Source organism: Lithobates pipiens, unplaced genomic scaffold, assembly GCF_037356315.1.
Source record: "Lithobates pipiens isolate NorthernLeopardFrog02 unplaced genomic scaffold, aLitPip1_a1.2 Scaffold_11, whole genome shotgun sequence".
NCBI lineage: Eukaryota > Metazoa > Chordata > Amphibia > Anura > Ranidae > Lithobates > Lithobates pipiens.
The window spans coordinates 2,747,101-2,769,629 of record NW_027507696.1 but is presented as its reverse complement, the minus strand read 5'-3'; the positions used below and the strand labels follow the sequence as shown (position 1 = coordinate 2,769,629).

The 22,529-nt window shown below is 46.9% G+C and overlaps 1 protein-coding gene across 1 annotated transcript in view; it reads right to left on the bottom strand.

Moving 5' to 3' along the window:
* The window catches only part of LOC143959497 (uncharacterized), a 38,250-nt gene extending 16,246 nt beyond the window's left edge, over positions 1 to 22,004 (bottom strand). Inside the window, exon 1 of the transcript XR_013270240.1 lies at positions 21,875 to 22,004. The gene's annotated coding sequence lies outside the window, so the exon portion shown is untranslated. The remainder of the gene's footprint in view (positions 1 to 21,874) is intronic.
* Between the last annotated feature and the right edge of the window lie 525 nt (positions 22,005 to 22,529).

The following is a 22,529-nucleotide window of genomic DNA, read 5'->3' as shown; positions in this document are numbered from 1 at the left end:
GATCGGACAAAGTGCCACGCATGCTCAGATCAAATTCCTAGACCAAAGCTATTGGCTACTAGCCTGAACGTAGTCCCGTCGTAACGAAATTACGTCTTCATGTCCCGAACGATCGGATCTTTTCCGACAACTGTGTCCGACCGTGTGTATGCAACACCAGTTTTGGACAAAATCCGTCAGAAAAAAATCCAACGGATTTGGTTGTCGGAATGTCCGACCCGTGTGTACAAGGGCTAATACACCTCACTAATCGTTCCGTGACTGTCGCCCCTCTCTGCCAATCCCTTCACTGGCTTCCCCTACCCCACCGTGTAAAAAATTCAAAATGCTAACAATAACATACAAAGCCATCCACAACATCGCCTCCCATCTACATCACCAACCTCATCTGCAGATATCGCCCAAATCGTCCCCTCCTCTCCTCCCAGGACCTCCTGCTCTCTAGCTCCCTTGTTACCTCCTCTCGTGCTCGCCTTCAGGACTTCTCCAGAGCCTCTCCCATCCTCTGGAACTCCCTGCCCCAGTCTGCCCGATCAGCTCCTACCCTGTCCATTTTTAGGAGTTCCTTGAGAACTCATTTATTCAGGGAAGCCTATCCCACACCCACCTAACTGTCCCCGAGCCACCCCCCCCCCCATCCAATCATTCTCTACAGCTATTACCTTTTGTACCACCACCCCCTCCCTTTAGAATGTAAGCTCTATGAGCCGGGCCCTCCTGTACCTTTTGTATTGTACTGTAATTGTGTTTTTCCCCCTATACATTGTAAAGCGCTGCGCAAACTGTTGGCGCTATATAAATCGTGTATTATAATAATAAAGCTGAAATATGAATTTTCAGTGGTTTGACTTTTTGACAAGGCAGATGAATAGTAACCTGTGGACAGCACTTGGATCCTGGGTTCAACTGTCACTTCAAACAACCTCGGAGGATGCCAGGGGCTCATCTCTAAGGGAACTGTTCAGAATTTGTATGTTCCTGATGTGTTTCTCTGGATTTCTCCTACAACAACCCAAAGGCCACACTGGTAGGAAAATTAGCATCCACTCAAAAATCACCCATGTACATGTGTATAACTGGGGCATTAACCTCCCTGGCGGTACGATTATTTCAGATTTTAGGTGCTGAAAGCGGTACAATTATTTTGCATGGAAATTTGGCATTTTATATTGTAGTCCTGTAATTCTAAAGCCTTGTACACACGGTCGGAGAATCCGTCGGAATGTGTCCTATCGGACCGTGTTGTCGGATAATCCGACTGTGTGTGGTCTGCATCGGACTGATTCCGTCTGAATATCCGTCGGACCCAATTTTCCAACTTGTTGGAAATATTTCCCGACCAACTGGTTTGATCGGACATACTCCGATCATGTGTAGAGAATTTTGATCGGACAAAGTGCCACGCATGCTCAGATCAAATTCCTACATCAAAGCTATTGGCTACTAGCCTGAACATAGTCCCGTCGTAACAAAATTACATCATCACGTTCTGAAAGATCAGATTTTTTGACAACTTAAGCCTCATACACACGATCGGACTTTGTACAAACTTTCCCTTGGATTTTTGTACAAAGGGCGTCGGCTGTGAACTTGTATTGCATACACACAGCAGGACTTTTTCAGCCAACTTTCACCAAATCATGTGGTTTTTCTGCTCTTTACCGCCACCTTTGGTCAACTTCTGTATTGTTGTCTGATCTTTTGCATTGGTTCTGAGCATGCCTGTGTGTACTTTGTACAAAAGTCCGATGGTTTTCTGTACACACGATCAGACTTTGCTCCATCGGACTTTTGTTGCCAGAAAGTTTGTCCGTTCGCACAGCCAACAAAAGTCTGATGAAAACCAAAAAAGTTTGTCCGATGGAGCGTACACACGGTCGGATGTTGCTCCAAAACAGCTAATTTGCATGTTTGTTGTCAAAAAGTCCAATCGTGTGTATGGGCCCTTAGTCCGACCGTGTGTATGCAACAGTTTCGGACAAAATCCGACGGAGAAGAGTCTAGCAGACATCCCAGGTATGATAAAGTTTGAAAAATTAAATCATAAATTATAATATAATAAATAACTATAAAGGGACAGTTTTGGTTGCTATGGACAATCTCCAGTTTCCAGGCATAAAGAACAGTTTTTATAATATAAAACTGCATGCAGGACACTGGGCAGACCACTAGGGACAAAGGGGGTGTGAAATAATTACATACAGCAATGTAATCTGTAAGATTACATTATACTGTATGTAATGTGTGTGTTTCACTTTTTGAATTTGGCGCCGATCTCCGTCCCCGTGCGTCGCAACGCTCGCAGGGAACGGAGATCGGCTCCGTGATAGATCGAGCGGAGCGCGGCTCGCTCGCACAGCGGGGGGACATTGCTGGATCCAGGGGAGAAGGTAAGTAAACTCTCCCTGGATTTAGCGATGCGGTCCCAAGTCTGGCTCAGGGTTACCGATTTTGGTATAAAATCTCCACCCCGAGCCAGACTCGGGAATACCCCCAGGGGGGTTAAGGTGTGAGCTTCAGGGTTCATGCACACTGGCTGAAAGAACGCTGCTTCTACAGGAGTTTTGCATTTGGCCTGTAGAAGTAGCTCACATTAGGATGTTTAGAGGCATATTTTAAGCTCAGAGTTTAGAGACAAGAAAAAAATAAATCTTTGGTTTGCGTTTTTTGATTGGAGCTTTCTGGCAGAAAAAAAAATGCTAAACACCTCTAAGCCCTTGTACACACGGGTCGGAGATTTCCACAACCAAATCCGTCGGATCTTGTCCGAAACTGTTGCACACACACGGTCGGACAAAGTTGGCAAAAAATCCGATCATTCAGAACGTGATGACGTAATTTCGTTACGATGGGACTACGTTCAGGCTAGTAGCCAATAGCTTTGATGTAGGAATTTGATCTGAGCATGCGTGGCACTTTGTCCGATCAAAATTCTCTACACATGATCGGAGTATGTCCGATCGGCCCAGTTGGTCGGGAAATATTTCCAACATGTTGGAAAATTGGGTCGGACGGATATTCCGACGGAACCAGTCCGATGCAGACCACACACAGTCGGATTATCCGACGACACGGTCCGATAGGACACATTCCGACGGATTCTCCGACCATGTGTACAAGGGCTTAGCTCTCCTAAACTGTAGAAAAATGCTCTATATCAGCGGGGTTTTTTCTGCCAGGGAAACTGGCGATGTTTTAAGCCCGGTGTTCATGGAGCCTCGTTGTGCAACTGATGGACACGGTTAAAAGTTCTTTGTAAAGACCTCTATAAAAAAAAATGCCACTGCTGTGTTAAATGAGATAAAGATCAGCCAATAAGAATTTATTTTCCAGGTGAAGATTGCTTGATTAATGTTGTTGCAGACCATTGCTCTCACTTGACTCTTTTCACCCAATTATAAGCTGAGCCAATGCAAACAGTCTTATCTGATATGATGTAGATTAGTATAATTAAAGCCAGTAAGTCAGAAGGGCCTGGGCACAGGGCCAACATGCAGTTTATCATTTATGTTAATTGCTTCTGGAATAATCATGGGTAAATTCAAATACATTCGCCAAGGGTGGGCTTGTTCTTTGTAAGTTTAATGTTACTCAGACTAAAATAGTTATTTTTTTTTCACACAGGCTAGATTTCACAGATTTAAAACTACCCATACATGGATTGAAATCCATTTGGTTCAGCAAGGACTGCCCGAATACCAATCCATGCATGGGCAAGGAGGTCGTACAGAAATCTATTCACCAGTTGACCTCTGTGCAACCTCCCTGTTTGATTTTCCCTGCCATGCTGGTCAGTGTATTCAGATGGTGGTGAAGTATCCCCACTGTCGAAATAGAATAGTTCTGCGGAGTGATTCCCCCATCCATCTCGAATGTGTAAATGGGGTAATCGGGTCAGTTTTTTTTTTTTTTTTTCATTCAACTCACTGGTTGAACAAAAAAAAAAAACCCAAAAACTGACTAATGTATGGGCTGCCTTACTCTTTTAGGCCTGATTCACACCTATGGCATTTTTAGTGCTTTTTGCATTTTGCAGCTTCACACAACAGAACGTGTTCCATAGGAAACCATGTTGAATGGACTGTAGTGCAAATCTGCAAAATGCAAAAAGCACTAAAAATGCCATAAGTGTGAATCCAGCCTTATGTCATTTGGGATAGGGCAGTGAAAGAATAAAATCCATGTTTTTAATGCGGATTGTGTTCCCACTGTGGAGATTTCTCTTGACTTCTTGTCCTGAAGACACAACAGGAAGTTAGCGGAAATGATCTCCAAAGTGAGGGGGAAATCCCTTTCTTAGACAGTTGTCCCAACTGTTCCCCCTGACCTATTGTTTCTGTAACAACTGTACATTTTTTGGACAACTGATGTTCTAACCCTTTACAATTCCATCTTGGCCGACATGTGAATAAGCTTCTGCTCAAGGCAGTCCCGCTAACTAAATCAGTGTGGTTGCAATTATCCTCCTCTTCTGAAGAGTCCTGGATCTGAGCCTGTTGAAAAGCAATGTTCCTTGGTGCTACTTGTGTGTTCTTTGGTTCCAGCCAGGGGCGGACTGAAAACTCATGGGGCCCCTGGGCAATAGGAGATTATGAGGGGGGGCCCAGGCAATAGGAGATTATGGGGACCCCCAGGCAATAGATTATGGGGCCACACAGTATACACACACACGGACACACAATATACTCACACAGTATACACACACACACACGGACACACAATATACTCACACAGTATACACACACAGAATACACATAAACACACTAAAAAGGTACTAGAGAGGCAGGGAAGATATAATCTTGGGATTTTTTTTACAAAAACACAGATTTCTACATACTGTCCCTGGTTTTATTGAGGCTGGCAACCCTGATGGGGCCCCTTAGTGGCATGGGGCCCTCAAGCAGTGCCCGAGTGCCTGAATGGTCAGTCCGCCCCTGGTTCCAGCCCTCTCTCTGAGCCTACCCACAAAAGGCTTAGGGCCGGTTCACACAGCGAGCCGCGGCGAGGCGTCTCCGACTTCCTCGCCGCGACTTGCAGGGGGGGTCAGCGGCGACTTGCAGAGGACTTCTGCATAGAAGTCAATGCAAGTCGCCCCCGAAGTCGCCCCGAAGTAGTACAGGAACCTTTTTTCTGAGTCGGAGCGACTCGAGTCGCTCCTCTCAGAACGGTTCCATAGTACTGAATGGGGGCGACTTGCGGGAGCGAGGCGAGGCGAGCCGTGTCGCCTCGCCTCGCCTCGCAGTGTGAACCGGCCCTTACCAATCCAAAAACGCGTTCTCTTATTTTTGTGGACAGTAGCCCAAACAAAAATTTAGAAGAAACTCAGATATTTTATTGTGCTGATACCATTATATTTCTTGGCAATACCAAACTGGTAATATTTTAACAATATTATTGAATGAGAACACAAAAATGGCAGTTCCTGCTTGGTTGTGTCTAAAATTAATACTACTGAGCCATCGGCCCTGAGGCACCCATGTTGTAATTAGGCTTCAGAGAATTGTAGAATTCTCTATTTATGTGCTTATTCTGGCATGGACTCATTGTATTAAAGTGGTTGTAAACCCACCCCCACAACTTTGTCCCATGTAAATCAGCATAAAAAACCCCTAATGAACACTGCTTGTAGATATCTCCTTACTTGCTTAGTATTGTTGTAATCCTTTTTGTTCTTTAGAATGAAGTCACTGAGCATGCCCAGATCTCCCCTGATTTACGGCACACTCTCTATGTCTTATCTATCTGTTATCAGGACTTCCTACGGCACAACACTGAACTCTGCTAATCACTCGGAGCTTCCTACTACACACCATGTGACCTCACATACAGTCTAAACTTGGCCATTACTGCAGTCTTATCAGCTGAAGCTGATAAGTCTGACAAAGGGAAACATTAGACATCGGCACAAGTAAATACTATGAAATAAACAAGTCAGCTATGAACAGGGAAGCAGGGTTGCCATAGAAATGTTGTATTGAGAAGGAGGCTTGGTTAACAGTACAGGAAGTGCTCAATGTAAGGGCGGAAATACACTCCACTGTGGACTCAGAAAACAAAACTTAAGATGGCGCTGCCTAACCCCTGGAAACAAGTTTTTTAAAGTGGAAGTAAACCCATCGTTTTAAACAGTTAAAAAAAAAAGACATGCCGGGAATGCTAACTGCACATTGGTTGTGCTCTCAGCCAAACTTTCAAACCATCCAATGGCTGGTGTCATAACAAATCACATGTGCAGCACCATAGCAGTTGAAGATTAAACAGAGGCAAAGATGGCAGCTTCCTTGGCTGAAAAACGATAGGGGAGTTTACTTTCACTTTAAAGTTTCTTTAAACAGTAAGTAATATGCGATTTGGGTTGGATTGCAGTGGCTATAGTCTGATAATTACTTATTATAATGGACTAAATGAAAAGAAGTGTCAGGAAGATCCTTCTCACCGGCATCCGAGCGGCGTAAGACGCAGAATATCATCTGTGCGGTAAGAAGATCGTTATCGCGGTCGGCGGTGCGCTCGTGCGCACGCGGGAGCGCGCGCGGCCGTTTGACGCAATTGGCGCCAATAGCGATATTTAAAGTGGATCCTTGCTTTACTGCCTTGCTGCCCGATCAACAGCGTTCCCGTGTACTCTGGTATCCTGTATCTGAATTCACCTGATCCATATCCTGATCCGTATTGAACCCGGCCTGTTCCTGACTTCGCTGTTTGCTGCCTGCCCCCGACTTTTGGCTTCCTACCCGACTACTCTTCTGGATTTCGTTTCTGTATCTGCTCGCCTGTGCCTGACCTGGACCGTTGTACTTCTCTGTTACCTGCCAGTTTCCTGTTTACCGTTGCTGGACTACAGAACACCTCCCAGTCCGCCACCGTACCCAGCTGTTGTCTTCCACTGTGACCTGTTGCCTCTTATCTCTTGCTGCGGACTACTGGACTCCTTCCACTTCCCGCTATATCCTGTTTGCACCTGCACTCCGCTGTTGGACTACAGAACTCCTCCCGTTGTCCGCTCTACCCAGCAGCCACTTGCACTCTGCTGTTGGACTACAGGATTCTTCCCGCAGTCTGCTGTACCTTGCCATCACCTGCACTCCGCTGCTGGACTACAGGACACCTGCCATTACCAACGGTCTGCTGCTTCCTACATCAACCATCCAGTCAGGCACTTGTGCTCCTCTGTGCTCCCGAGCCCCTGTCATCTCTACCAGGGCCTCCCGAGTCAGAGGTCTACGAGAGGCCACTCCCTGCATTCCGGGCTCTGCCTTAAGGTACGTGACAAGAAGCATCAGAGTGGGAGAGTTTACTTCCTCTTTAAAGGCCAAAGCATGTCAACCAGGGAACAAGCATTCTTAAAATTGCCAATGTCAGTATACAAATTTTCTCGTGACAGGTGTGCTAGATTAAATCTTTCCTTGAAGACAAGCGGGAACAGGCATTCACAATCACCATCTGAAGATACCAGTTGTTTGGCCGGTTACACATACCAACTGGATTCAATAAGGTTTCAGCCACTGACCCTAAGCAAATATGCATATCATAAGCCTGTCATCCCTAATTGTATGCTTGTTCCAGGTAAGAGTCAAACCTTGTTGAAGCAAGAGGATAAGCATGACAGACAACATGAAAACTAGCATTTTCAGTAGAAGAGGTAGCAATGGCAGCCACCATGCAGGGGCGGACTGACCATTGGGCCACTCGGGCACTGCCCGAGGGCCCCATGCCACTAGGGGGCTCCATCAGGATTGCCAGCCTCGGTAAAACTAGGGAAAGTATGTAAAACTCTGTTTTTTTTTTTTTTTGTTTTTTTTTTTTTTACATCTGTCTCTGAAATGTCCCTTACCGACATCCTTTTGCTCTAAAAATCCTGAGATTATAGCTGCCCCACCCCTCCAGTATCTTTTCAGCCAATAGAAACATGTCTGTGTATACTGTGTGTGTGTGTTTGTGTATACTGTGTGGCCCCATAATCTCCTATTGCCCAGGGGCAGGCATGTACTGGCCATAGGGACTATAGGGAGTTTCCCGGTGGGCCGATGGCTCAGTGGGCCGGCTTCAGTGACAGCCAGTGACCTCATTGGGAGGGACTTCTGGGGCTATAGCCCCGAATCTGGGGCCCTAACCCCCCGAGTCCGTGCAGGAGTCCCCAACCACAGGGTCCGGCCCACTACCTGCCCTCTTTCTGGTGACCCTGATATTAGGAGGGGCTCTCTGTGGACCTGGATTTAAGGGGGGGTTCTGTGGGGACCCAGATGTAAGGGGCTGGCTCTCTAGGGACCCTGATGTAAGGCGGGTGATCTCTGGGGACTCTGATGTAAGAGGGGCTCTCTGGGGACCCTGATGTAAGGGGAAGGCTTTCTGGGGACCCTGATGTAAGGGGAGGCTCTCTGGGGACCCTGATGTAAGTGGGGGGCTCTCTGGGAACCCAGATGTAAGGAGGGGCTCTCTGGGAACCCAGATGTAAGGAGGGGCTCTCTAGGGGCTTTTTTGTGCAATTGCATACAGTTTATATACTGTTTTTTGCGTGTTTGCAAAATTAAAGTGGGCCGGTCTGGATGAAGTCCAGGGCCAAATTTTAGTCCCAGTCCAGCCTTGCCCAGGGGCCCCATAATCTTCTATTGCCCAGGGGCCCCATGAATTGTCAGTCCGCCCCTGCCTCCATGTCTTTCACAGGAAAGGTTTCTTTTAACTTTAGTGGAGAGGTGCAGGTCGTGGCTGTGCTGCATGGTAGGGAAGCATGCATAACAAGACTAGCTAAACGGGGCCAGAAATCTTTTGTTATGTTAGCTGCATGTCTGGAATTCAGCTTTGGCTCAGTTTTTATGGATTGTCCATACGCTTCTGGAAAGGTGACGGTGTTGGTGTGCGTGTATTAGAAGGCAGATGTTCAGAACAGGATCCCCGGAGTCTAGTGAATCAGTGGCTCTTGGTAAGACATTCATTTTCTGGGGGGGGGGGGGGGGGGGCATTTCACCACTTTTATTTCTTCAGCAGTTGCAAACAGAGATAAATAAACTGTTGGCACCCAGAGTCTTTATGACCAAACGACAGTTGAAGTAGAGGTTAGCAACTGCAAAGGGATGCCATATAGATAAAGCTAGTGCATAGTCAATCAAAATCCTGCCAAGTCTTGCTGGGTGCGGCTTTTGGAGTAAATTACCTAAAGGTGAAAATCACATTTTATTGGAGTAAATAAAGTTTTATACCATACAGAAAGGCGCAGCTTCTGTGTCTTCCTGGTCACATAGACCCTTGTATCCGAAGTCTGACAGTAACTATCTTGCCAAATGCCCCCCAGCTCATGAGCGCGCAAAAGAGCATCAGATTTTTTTAATGCGATGAGCAACCTAGAAAGCTTGGGGCTGGTCTACTAAAATAGGCTGTATACTTAAAGAGGAAGTAAACCCTGATGGGTTTACTTCTTCTTTGTCTCCCTGCAAAGGTAAAGCATAATGGGCTACTATGCATCGCATCGCATAGTAGCCCATTATGTGTCACTTACCTGACACAGGAGCCAGCGATGCCACCGCTGTCCCCTGTAGTCCGGAGCGTCCATCTTCTTCCGGGTATCGCTGCTCCGGCCACTCACAGCGCCGGAACAGCGATGACGTCACTCCCGCGCATGCACACGGGAGCCGCCACTGACGGCATATCGCCATTAGCAGTGGCATGCTGCTAACGGCGATAGTGCGCCAGCGCGCTGCTGTCTACAGCACATGCGCCGTAGACAGTGGTGACTGTCTTCTAGTAAATATCTCCTAAACCGTGTAGGTTTAGGAGCAGGGGCGTAACTATAGGGGGTGCAGCAGTTGCGACCGAAACTGGGCCCTGTGATGCAGGGGGCCCATGCAGCCCCCTCTACATATGGCCGGCAGCAGCATAGGCAGCTAGGGGTACCAGTGCACCATGCACACGGGTGGCTGGAGGTGGAGAGTGACTAGCAAAGCTCCATGCTCGACTATCGCACAGGCTGCTCTTTAGTTGTGCATTCTCCGCATGACCTGTGTCCTCGGCCGGCTCCTCAGAGTACCCCTCTCCTGCTCCATGCATTGCCGCTCAGTCCGATGTCTGTTCTCCCCAGCCAGATGGGGCACCTAAAAATAAAAAACTACTGATGCCAGTGGTGGAACTACAGGGCTCACAAAGGTCATACCTGTGACCACGCCATGGAGTTCCGCCGCCGGACTCGGAGGGAGGGGCCCTGGCTGGGGTTCAGGGGGGCCCTTCATGGTTTCTTGCATCGGGGACCTGAAGGTTCTAGTTACGCCACTGTTTAGGAGATATTTCTTGGACCTACAGGTAAACCTTAATCTAGGCTTACCTGTAGGTCAAAGTGGTTTGTAAGGGTTTACAACCACTTTAAGCCTAGTACACATGGGCTGAATGTTGGTGGCCTGTTCAATAGACACCGGCTGACATTTGGCCTGTATGCATACATGCCAACATTTTGAGATGGGAATGAATGACACCAACTATCAAATGTATGTAGGCATAGGGCACGCCCCCTGCCACACCCCGTTAAAGGAGAATTAACCCCAAAAAAGGTTAATTAAATCCACAAGTGCTTTTTTTTTTTTTTATATTGTGTTTTAAAATGTTCACATGCAGCAATTTAGAAATTGGATGAAAGGTTTAGCACTGGGAAACATTTTCTGAAATAGTAAAAAGTGCATTTTATATACAACTATATAGATCAGACCCAAATGAGGAGGAATGAGGGACAGAGGGACATTTCTCAAAATCAGGGACAGTTGAGAGGTATGTGTATGTACAACCGGCTTCTGTTGAAGGGTCATGACGAAGAAATGTCTGCAGACCGGCTCCCGATCAGCGCTCTCAGCCCGATTGTTATTACCGCGGCTCTGACCTGCTGGGTTGAATGAAAAAAAAAAAACTAGTGGGCCACTTTTACACCGAGGCTCTTTTCAGGCGTTTAAGTGCTAAAAATAGTCTGTAAAGCGCCTCTCAAGCCACCCCAGTGTAAAAGTCCAAGTGCTTTCACACAGGGACGGTGTGCTTGTAAGAGTCCTGCAAGCAGCATCTTTGGGGGGGGGGGGTGTACACCGCTCCTAAACCGCCCATGCCATTGAAATGAATGAGCAGCGCTTTATCGTCAAAGCGGCGAGCGCCTCAGTGTGAAAGTGACCGTTGTGTGTACGAGGCTTTAATAAATGCTGCAGGAGTGTAGCCTCAATGACCATTTGTGTATAGAGAAAATTCCTAGTTTTTTTTTTACATTTCCTTGGTTTGTGATGGATATTTGACAAAAAAGAACCTTCACTGGGTTAATTGTCTATTCCTAGAGTAAATGTCATGAAGGGAGAGAGGAACAGGAAAGCACCATCACTGAGAAGGAATAAACACCTACATATGCAAAAAGTAAATGTAGCTGTAATATTTTATATTCACAAGAAGAACCCAAGAAAACATGAACTTTAAAGGGTCTGTCCATCTAAAAGTGAAAATTTTAGTAACAGATGTAGCCTGGAGGGCCGAGTCAGACCCGGGCTTTCTGATACTCCAATAAACTCAATCTGTCATCTGGACGCCCCTGCCTGCCTTTGTGTGTTCCAGATCTGCCATATTCTCCATTATTTTTATATATATATATATCACAGGGGCGGGTTGACCATTGGGCCACTCGGGCACTGCCCGAGGGCCCCATGCAACTAGGGGGCCCCATCAGGGTTGTCAGCCTTCCGTAATTTTTTTTATTTTTTTTTACATCTGTCTCTGAAATGTACCTTACCGACATCCTTTTGCTCTAAAAATCCAGAGATTATAGCTGCCCCACCTCTCCAGTACCTTCTCAGCTAATAGAAACATGTCTGTGTATACTGTGTGATTGTATACTGTGTGTGTGTGTGTGTGTTTGTGTATACTGTGTGGCCCCATAATCTCTGATTGCCTGGGGGCCCTATAATCTTATTGCCCGGGGGCCCCATAATCTTATTGCCCGGGGGCCCCATAATCTACTATTGCCCTGGGGCCCCATGAGTCGTCAGTCCACCCCTGTATGTATATGTGTGTGTGTGTGTATATATATATATATATATATATATATATATATATATATATATATATATATATATATATATATATATATATATATATATATATATATATATATATATATATATATATATATACACACACTTGCTTTTTTTGTTTTTGTTTTATATATATTAAATAAAAGTCCAGTTGGGATGGTGAGGACCCCTTCATAATGGCATCTCTAGCATCCACCAAGCGCTGAAATTTCAGTTTTGGCTGGACTGACCTTTTTAAAGCTTTTAAAAATATATTCCCTTATTTACTTTTTTTTTTTTATTTTTTTTTTTTATAGTTTTAGATTCTCGTCAAGTTTTTTTTTATTGCCGTCTGAATCCTCATTGAGAAGATTTACCACTCTGCTTGTACTAGTGACCTTTATCAACCAGAATGTTAGGAGAATTCCAAAATGATCTGAACATTGAAATGATGTGAAAGATTTGCAATGGTTAGGGATGAGCTGAAGGCTGTCCGGACATTCTGACAGATGCCCCTACATTTACCTGCTTGGGGGGGAGCCATATGTTATGTACAATTGCAGTATTACTTCTGCTATTATACATGACAGCTTCCTGTTGTTAAGGACACTGACGGTAGAAGAGGTTCTTGTCCTCACTAATATGGGGGCTAGGTTTTTAGCCATTGAAGGCATGTAGCCTGGCAAGTTTCAGGGAACTACATACTCACCCCCCCCCCCTCCCCTTAAAATAAAAAGAACTTTGGGGGACCTCACATGTTTTTTTTTTTTTTTGCATGAGGTCCCCCTTAAAATTCATACCAGACCGGAATTTCTTGGTATAAATTAGGGGGGGGCATGATGTTTTTTTGTGCATGGGGTCCCCCATTAACATGTATACCAGACCCTCCCAGACCCAAACCCTATTGAGCATCTGTGGGGCATCCTCAAATGGAAGGTGGAGGAGCGCAAAGTCTCTAACATCCACCAGCTCCATGATGTCATCATGGAGGAGGGGAAGAGGACTCCAGTGACAACCTGTGAAGCTCTGGGGAACTCCATGCCCAAGAGGGTGAAGGCAGTGCTGGAAAATAATGGTGGCCACACAAAATATTGACAATTTGGGCCTTATTTGGACATTTTCACTTAGGGGTGTACTCACTTTTGTTGCCAGTGGTTTTAGACATGAATGGCTGTGTGTTGAGTTATTTTGAGGGGACAGCAAATTTACACTGTTATACAAGCTGTACACTCACTACTTTACATTGTAGCAAAGTGTCATTTCTTCAGTGTTGTCACATGAAAAGATAGAATAAAATATTTACAAAAATGTGAGGGGTGTACTCACTTTTGTGAGATACTGTACTTGAGTGTATATAGAAGTCCCAACCAAGTTTGCACTAAATATTCCTGGGCATCCCATAATTCCCAATTTCCCATCCAATTTAATCCCCTCAAATGAAAAAAAAAAAAAAAACAAAGCTATGGACTGTTCTGTGTCTGAGTAATTGAGAGATGAATGTCTGGCTTGCCAGGGTGACAGGTGAATCACTACATTCAGCAACCCCTATGGGGGGGCTTGGCTACACCCTTATCTTAGAGGAGGGTCTGGTATACATGTTAATGGGGGACCCCATGCACAAAAAAAATCATGCCCCCCCCCCTAATTTAGGGGTGTACTCACTTTTGTGAGATACTCTATATACACTCCAGTCCAGCACAAACACCTTTTGCAGACTGTTACTCCACCAGCACGTGCCTTGCTGCAGACGGTTACTCCACCAGACTAGCTAGCACCGCATGGGTAGGCCTGACACTACTTCAATCAGACCTCAATGAACTGCCTTTTGCAGGCAGGGACCCTGTGGTGTAGAAATAGTTCAGGTGCTAGCTGTCCTCGATTCAGCTACCACTCCCAGATAGCTCTCTTTCAGGCCCTGCCAACCAACCTGGCTGCAATGCCCTTCTGTAGTCCGCACTGAGCCAGCGTTACTGAGCACAGCCCTCTCTTCTGTTTCTGCACCCATCTCAAACTGCAATCTCCCAGTCCTCCCAGCTGTGCTCATTCACCACCCCTCCCGGCTGCGACCACTGGAAATGCTTAGAAGCATTCTCTCCCACTGTCCTCTCCTTGCTCTCTCATGTGTCTCTCCTTCCAGAATCTCGTCACTCCTCCTGGATGCACCTGAGCCCCAGAGTCACCCCCCCGACCCCCCCCCCCCCAGACTTGGGAGCTCCCCGTGGGCCCTGACAGCCTCCACACTCTCTCACTCCAGCTTTTCCTCCTGACAAATCCCCCCCAGCCAGGTCTTTAAGGAGATCTGCCCCCTGCCAATCCAGGTTGTGGATTGGTCGGGGCTTCCTAAAACACCCCAGGCAGCTCCACCTCTCCTCTCTTTCCAGATCTTTCTCACAAGCTCTAGAAAGAAGAGGGCGGTCTCAGTGATGCCGCCTGTTAGTCACCAGCTGCTACCCTGAGCCACTCCCATCCCAGAATGAAAACAAACAGGCCTAGCCACTAGCTAGGCCTGCCTAAATTTACCTACTCTGCTAGAAAAACCTCCCCAACTAGAGGGTGCTACAAGGGTCTAGCATAGTTTGTGGTGTTCATCGCACAGATGGGCAGAGCAGAGCCATCCCTAGGAATGTTAATTATTAGTTTTGCATTTTTAAGGTTTCACTTTAAGCATTACTTTTTTTTGCTTTGGTATGTTACCCATAGCAAGGCCCAGTCCTGCATACCATTTGTTTGGCCATTTTTAGGCTAATGGGCAATGGATTGTCAAACAGTTTAACATTCGTCTCCCATTGACTTTAATGGAGTTCAGATTCAAGGCATGAATTTGTCATGTTCACCAGATCCTGCTTCAACTGAACCCAGGTGTGTTTGGCTCATCACTAGCTGTGATGTGCTGCAAATCTGATTTTAGTGCAACATTAGGCTTTGGTAACTTACTGTAACCCATGTTATGCACAATAATTCACATTAAGACCCCATACACACTACTAGATTTTCTGCAGATTTTTGTCTTCAGATTTACCAAAACCATATAATATGAGGTCAAACCTTTAGCCCTTGTACACACGTGTGGGCTCCATCGGACTGTTTCCGTCGGAATATCCGACCGACAAAGTTTTAGAACTGGGCTGTAAAAATTTTCTGGCAACATGATCCGATCGGACTTTGTCCGATTGGTTGTAGAGAATTCCGATCAGACAAAGTGCCACGCATGCTCAGATCAAATTCCTATACCAAAGCTATTGGCTACTAGCCTGAACGTAGTCCCGTCATAACGAAATAACGTCATCGCGTTCTGAACGATCAGATTTTCCCGACAACTTAGACCGACCGTGTGTATGCAACACAAGTTTCGGACAAAATGGATTTGGTTGTCAGAAATGTCCGACCGTGTCTACAAGGGCTAAGCCAGTCGGAGAATCCGTCGGAATGTGTCCTATCGGACCGTGTTGTCGGATATTCCGACTGTGTGTGGTCTGCATCGGACTGATTCCGTCGGACCCAATTTTCCAACATGTTGGAAATATTTTCCGACCAACTGGTTCGATCGGACATACTCCGATCATGTGTAGAGAATTTTGATCGGACCAAGTGCCACACATGCTCAGATCAAATTCCTACATCAAAGCTATTGGCTACTAGCCTGAACGTAGTCCCATTGTAACTAAATAACGTCATCACGTTCTGAATGATTGGATTTTCCGACAACTTGGTCCGACTGTGTGCAAGCAACAGTTTCGGACACAATCCGACGGATTTGGTTGGCAGAATGTCCGACCGTGTGTACAAGGGCTAAGAGTTTCACTTTGTATGCAATCAGGCAGACCCTTGCACTACATGTTTTGGAAAATCTGAAGACAAAAATCTGCAGAAAATCTAATAGTGTGTATCGGGGCTTAGCATGCATTACTGCAATGTACTGGTGACAACAAACCCTATTGCACAGCCATAAGATTAAACTGAGGTATGCAAAGATAAAAAAAAAAGGCAAAGACATTAGTTACCATTCCAAAACATCGAAACAAAAGATTTATCAGTTACTTTTTTGACAGTTGTAGAGTCAGCACGCTGTCCCTATGTATTTATGTGTTGTGTACACTGAACCTGCACTGCGCTCAGCCGGTCGGAGAGACTCCCTCTGGTTGTAAAACTGGCCTGGCAAGTTTATCCTCCCTGTTCAGCTCATATTTCCCATAGATGACCCATAGTAACTCGCTGCCAGTGCCCGCTAAAAGACCTGGAGGAAGGAGGGGCAGACCCTGGAAGAGGCACTCTGAGAATGTGACTCTTTATAGTCACTGTTTGAGTACAGCATTGGGCCTCCACATCCTGTTGTCAAATAACAGCAATTATGGACAACTAGTATCATGGACGTCCGCAGGTAGGGGCAAGTGGGGTCAAGTACCCCCCCCCCCCCCGGAATCAGGGATCGGATCCTAAATTCAGCACAGTTGCGTTGCTATTGGGGTGCGGGCAGCCCGCACCCAGGTGCCATCCACCAATGGGGTGTGCCCATTAAGGTGCTGTCAAGCCCCTCCATCAGTGTAGTGTGACTTTGGCCTCTTTTCCCTGCTCAGTCCAGCAGAGAACTCGGCGGCACTGTGACAGGAGAAAGGCGAACTGCGGGCTATCAGAAGTTTCCCCCGTTCACCCACCTTTTCTCCTGTCAGGGAAAAGAGATGGTGGCTCTTACCAGGTTCCCTGCCGAGCTTCCTGCCTGCTCCATTCCTTTCCTATTGGCCATAACTGAGGGCCAATCAAAGGAGACTAGAAGAGGAGAGCATCATGGGACATGTAGTCCCAAAGCTTGGCGGCCCCACTTTCCACAGGGAGGAGGCTACAGCTCGATCAAGAGAGAGATTGAGAGACTGCAGCCTGGAAAAAAGCTGAGGGAGAGAGCAATACAGGGCAAAGAATAAGGAGTATGGTGGGCGGAAGTCAGCGAGAGAGAGCTACGCTGCCCAGCACCACCAGAGAGAGCCACGCTGCCCAGCACCACCAGAGAGAGCCACGCTGCCCAGCACCACCAGAGAGAGCCACGCTGCCCAGCACCACCAGAGAGAGCCACGCTGCCCAGCACCACCAGAGAGAGCCACGCTGCCCAGCACCACCAGAGAGAGCCACGCTGCCCAGCACCACCAGAGAGAGCCACGCTGCCCAGCACCACCAGAGAGAGCCACGCTGCCCAGCACCACCAGAGAGAGCCACGCTGCCCAGCACCACCAGAGAGAGCCACGCTGCCCAGCACCACCAGAGAGAGCCACGCTGCCCAGCACCACCAGAGAGAGCCACGCTGCCCAGCACCACCAGAGAGAGCCACGCTGCCCAGCACCACCAGAGAGAGCCACGCTGCCCAGCACCACCAGAGAGAGCCACGCTGCCCAGCACCACCAGAGAGAGCCACGCTGCCCAGCACCACCAGAGAGAGCCACGCTGCCCAGCACCACCAGAGAGAGCCACGCTGCCCAGCACCACCAGAGAGAGTCACGCTGCCCAGCACCACCAGAGAGAGTCACGCTGCCCAGCACCACCAGAGAGAGTCACGCTGCCCAGCACCACCAGAGAGAGTCACGCTGCCCAGCACCACCAGAGAGAGTCACGCTGCCCAGCACCACCAGAGAGAGTCACGCTGCCCAGCACCACCAGAGAGAGCCACGCTGCCCAGCACCACCAGAGAGAGCCACGCTGCCCAGCACCACCAGAGGGAGAAAGACTGAGCCACTACCAGGTACAGACACGCTACACTACCAGGCATGTACTGGCCATTGGGACTACTGGGAGTTTCCCGGTGGGCCGATGGCTCAGTGGGCCGGTTTCAGTGGCAAAGTAATGGCTGCGCGGCTCGCCCTGAACTTCACGCAGTGATGTGAGAAAGATGAGAAAAATACAGAGAAGAATAAGTGAAATAATAAAAGAGGTTAGTGAGGACTCCTTATGTTATGCTACTTATGTTTTTTTGCACAATTGCGTATAGTTTTATATACTGTTTTTGTGCTTGTTTGCAAAATTAAAGTGGGCCGGTCTGGATGAAGTCCAGGGCCAAATTTTTGTCCCAGTCCAGCCCTGTATACTACTGACCAGAGTCGCCCCGGGGAACCCAGAGTGCCCAATTGTCCAGCCGGAGGGATCACTGCTGTAGTTTCGCTGGGTCTGGTAAGAGGGTCTGTTGGCCATTATCCATTACTTATCCTAGGGACTTTACTACGTCTGCAGTCTCTGACCGTGATAATTACATTGTCAAAAAGGAACGGTGCATGGGGGACCTTAAAATGATGCCCCCCCCTGAAAAAAGTTCTGCGGACGCCCATGACTAGTATGAATACTACTGTCCTCTTGTCCAGTTATCTTATCCTAACATTCTCATTGGACAGTGGATTGGCAGTTGGCAAGTGATTTTAGGGGCCCATTCACACCATATGTGTTGAGTTGCCCAAATGCATAGATAAAGCTATTTGCCTTTCTGTCCTCTTGTTTTAAGCCTAGTACACATGGGCCAAATATTGGGCAGCATCAGCCGGTTCAATAGAAACCGGCAGACATTCAGCCCATGTGTACGGCAGTCAGCCCGGCCGAATGGGCCTCATGACCAAGAAAGGTCTGCCGACCGGTTTCTGGCCGGCGCTCTCAGCCTAAGACTAGTAGTGTGTACAAAGTTTTCTACCCGGGTACATAGCCTGCAGGCGAGATCTTCCAAGCTTCTAAACGACAGTCTTGTTGTTGTTGTTTTTTCTTTTTTGTATCCCTCTTCACTGTGGGCTTGTGCATGTATTTTTATTGATTTTATTATTTATTATTTTTGTTTTAATAAAAGTATTTTTTACCGGATTAATCTGCTCTATGAGGAGGCCTTCTGTTCTGTTTTTTTTCCCTCTATTTTTGATACACCTAATTTGGTGCGAATACTTCTCACTTATTTGGAATTTACGGTAAGCGGATGATATTCCACATTGGACATCCTGATTGCAGAGAGTACGGAGGACGGTTTGGGGGAGCGGAGGCCTACATCACCCCCATGGGAGGATTGCTGTCGGTCGCAGCTTGATGCCTGAATGACTCACCACTAATGTGTGTGGGTCCACACCTTCGGGTACCCATTACCTTTTTTCTATTTACTCAGCACGCTGTCGTACCTGTATGAAGAGATTCTGAGGGATGTCGCTATGATGGTGTCTTCAGTGTACCATTTTTTAAATACTGGAAGTTGGGCATTTCTGTGGGTTCCGGTGTTCTTGTCATATAACGTCCCCCATCCGATAGTGTCCGCTGTGTACTGCGCATGCGCAGTACACAGCAACACAGATTCCGAAAATTGCCGAGGATGAGCTGCGCCTGCGCCGTGAGTCCAGGTTCCATCCCCACCATCCAAGTGGACACAGAGTAGGAATATAAAAGAGCCGAGCGCAGCGAGGCCGAGCCCGAAGCATGGCGAGCGAAGCTCACCCGCGAGGGGCCCTCTAATATTCACAACCCTATGTCCGCTTGGATGGTGGGGCTACCACCTCCACTCACGGCGCAGGCGCCGTTCAACTTCTGAGATTTTCCGAAGCTTCGTCTGCTCCGTACAGCGCATGCGCAGTACGGGGCGGACGCTAGGTGATGGCCGGACACTATATGGCACAACACCGGCTACTCCTTATAGAGAAGGAATCATCTATTGTTAAAGGGACGATTGTTTCTCCATCTATACATTTTTTGATTTTAAGCCATGGTCTTTTTAAGCCATGGTCTGTTTTTATTTAGGCCTAGCCTATGCTACGCCATTCATTTGTATTTTCATTTCACTTTTTTTCGCTACTGGCTGTTTTTTTTCACTTTGAGCGCTGGATTGTTTATTTATTTTTCTTTATGCAATTGTATCATTGTTGATGCTGGCTGCTATATTTATGTTTTTTTTTCTTGGTAGTGCAATTAGAATTATATTGGGCATCAGTATAAATACACTGATCAGTGATTAAATTTGAAATAAGTCCAAAAAGTGTCCATCCAGATACTTGATGGATCCGCCACAAACAAAACGGTTCATAAAGGGGAACAGCCAACAGTTGAATGAACATCTGAAGGTAATGACAGAGGAGGAGGAGGAGGAGGAGGAGGAGCTCCTCCGCTAGTAAAAAAGCTAGTAGGAGATAGCGGAGATGTCCGGCGAGAAGACCCCCAAGATGGAAGAAGACCCCTGGAGCTGTGCAATAAATTATTTTAAAACCTTGTGTTTTATTTAAATTTTTTTCACCAGGTGAATGGGTAGGGGTACATTGTACCCCATACTCATTCACATAGGGTTGGGGGCCGGTATCTGGGGGGCCCCCTTATTAAAGGTGGCTCCTGGATTCCTATAAGTCCCCCGCCCGCAGACCCCGACAACCAACAGCCAGGGTTGTCGGGAAGAGGCCCTTGTCCTCATCAACATGGGGACAAGGTGCTTTGGGGTGGGTGGGCCGCAGGGCCCCCCTTCCCCAAAGCACCCCCCTATGTTGAGGGCACGTGGCCTGGTACGGCTCAGGAGGGGGGGGACGCTCACTCGTCCCCACCCCCTTTCCTGACCGGCTGGGCTGCGTGCTCGGATAAGGGTCTGATATGGACCTTAGTGGGAACCCCCACGCCGTTTTTTCAGCGTAGGGCTTCCCCTTTAAGTCCATACCAGGTGACGGGGCCAGCGAGGTCTCAATCTCGCCACCGAAGCCAGTGACATTGACCTCCTTGGCTAGTTACGGCTAACTGGAGCCGCGTTCAAAATTAACAGACTTTCCTCAGTGTGTGGGCAAGTCGGTTCATTTCAAAAGTCCAGCAGTTTGTCCGCCGCACCTAGTCCGCCGGAAAAGTCCGGTCGTGTGTGGGCAGATCCGCTTGTATGAAAAGTAATTTCGGACCTAAGAAATTAATATAATATACAACAACAGTCATTTTACAGATACCTAAAGCTCAGACATGCCCTGGCAGCTCAGTTTGGACCACATATACCAGAATGGGATGAAACCCCCTTGTTCCAAAAGATATTTAAAATAGATAAGACTAGAGGGTTTATATCCGTGATATATGGACAGATATCTTTGGGTCCTCCCTCTCCCCCCTTTGCATCTTTTATGTCTGGGAGAGTGGGGCGGACACCCCTCCTCGCATTGGCGCCACGCTCGTCATGCTATCAGCATGGCGGCGGGTATGCCGTGCGTGTGACGCCTAGGATGACGTCATGACGCCGGCGCCCAGCTGCAACATTCTTGTGTTCCCACGGAGGAGTCCCATTGCCGGTCACTGAGTGGTTACTCAGCCTAGGTGCGGTCTCGTCCTCCCCATTGGTTCACTGTGTGGCGTTGGCGGCATATATATACATCCCCCACTCAGAGCTGGCTGTCTATTTGACCGGTCTTCCTCTGGGGGTTACCCGTACACCTGGTGTATCCATCTGCCGGTGGTGCTTTGGTGCAAAACTATGGTATGTTTCTCTTTCTTTTCGGTGATTCTGTGTTTGTTTTCTGTTTTGGGGTTTATCTTTTGACTCTCTTGTTTTTCTCTTTAAATGGTGAGCCTTTTTCATGTCTTTAGATTCACACACCTTCATTTCTCACTATTTTACTACACCAATCTACTCACACAAACGTAATCTTCATTTATTTATTCAATTATCCATTATCATCATTCATATTGTTTCTTTGGTATTTTTTATATCACGGTAATTACTTTCTGTGAAGCTACACTGGGTTTACTATTCAAATTAATTTATTAATATACTTCTGTTATGAATTATACACACACTTAATATAATATTTTGTTTCTCAGATACTCATGCTCCACTGATCACTTATCATCAATCTTGGCTATATGGAAATTGTCTGTATACACTTTACACATCTCCTGCTTACCTGATGTTGCACCTCCTATATTATGCCGCCTCAGCTCCCGCGGTGGGGTCCATATCCGTGGCCTACCCTGCGCTGGTCACCATGCACCGCATGCGCTGTCTGGGTTGGTGAGTGTGTTCGGTGAGCCGTCTATTGACATACAACACCATGTATAATTTTATTTCATTTTAAACATTGACATATTTTATATACCCTATAGGAATCTTTGGTGCATCTGCTCCTGACGAGTGGAAAAAATCCACGAAACGCGTCGAGCAACACTTGATTACACAGTTGTATTCCATATGGATTGATCCCTATCCAGTTACTACTAATACTGTACAATACTCTTTTTATACCAGTCAATAGACCTACATACACTTTGTGGGTGCACGTGCTAGTCTTGGGTCTATCGTTGTGGCACGTGTGTGCCATAGTAATTATATTCATTTTTTTTAGTTATCTATTTATTTATTTTTCTTTGATCATGTGTCGTTATGATTGTATCATGACTGTCTGCTGTTGGGGCATTTATGTGCTATGGTAATTATATTAATTCCGTATAGTTATTTATTCTATTTTTATTTCTGATCATGTGCACTATGTATATATATGAATTAAATGAATATTCTTTGTGTTTTTAGAATAATGTCATACATTTAAATATTATTCATTT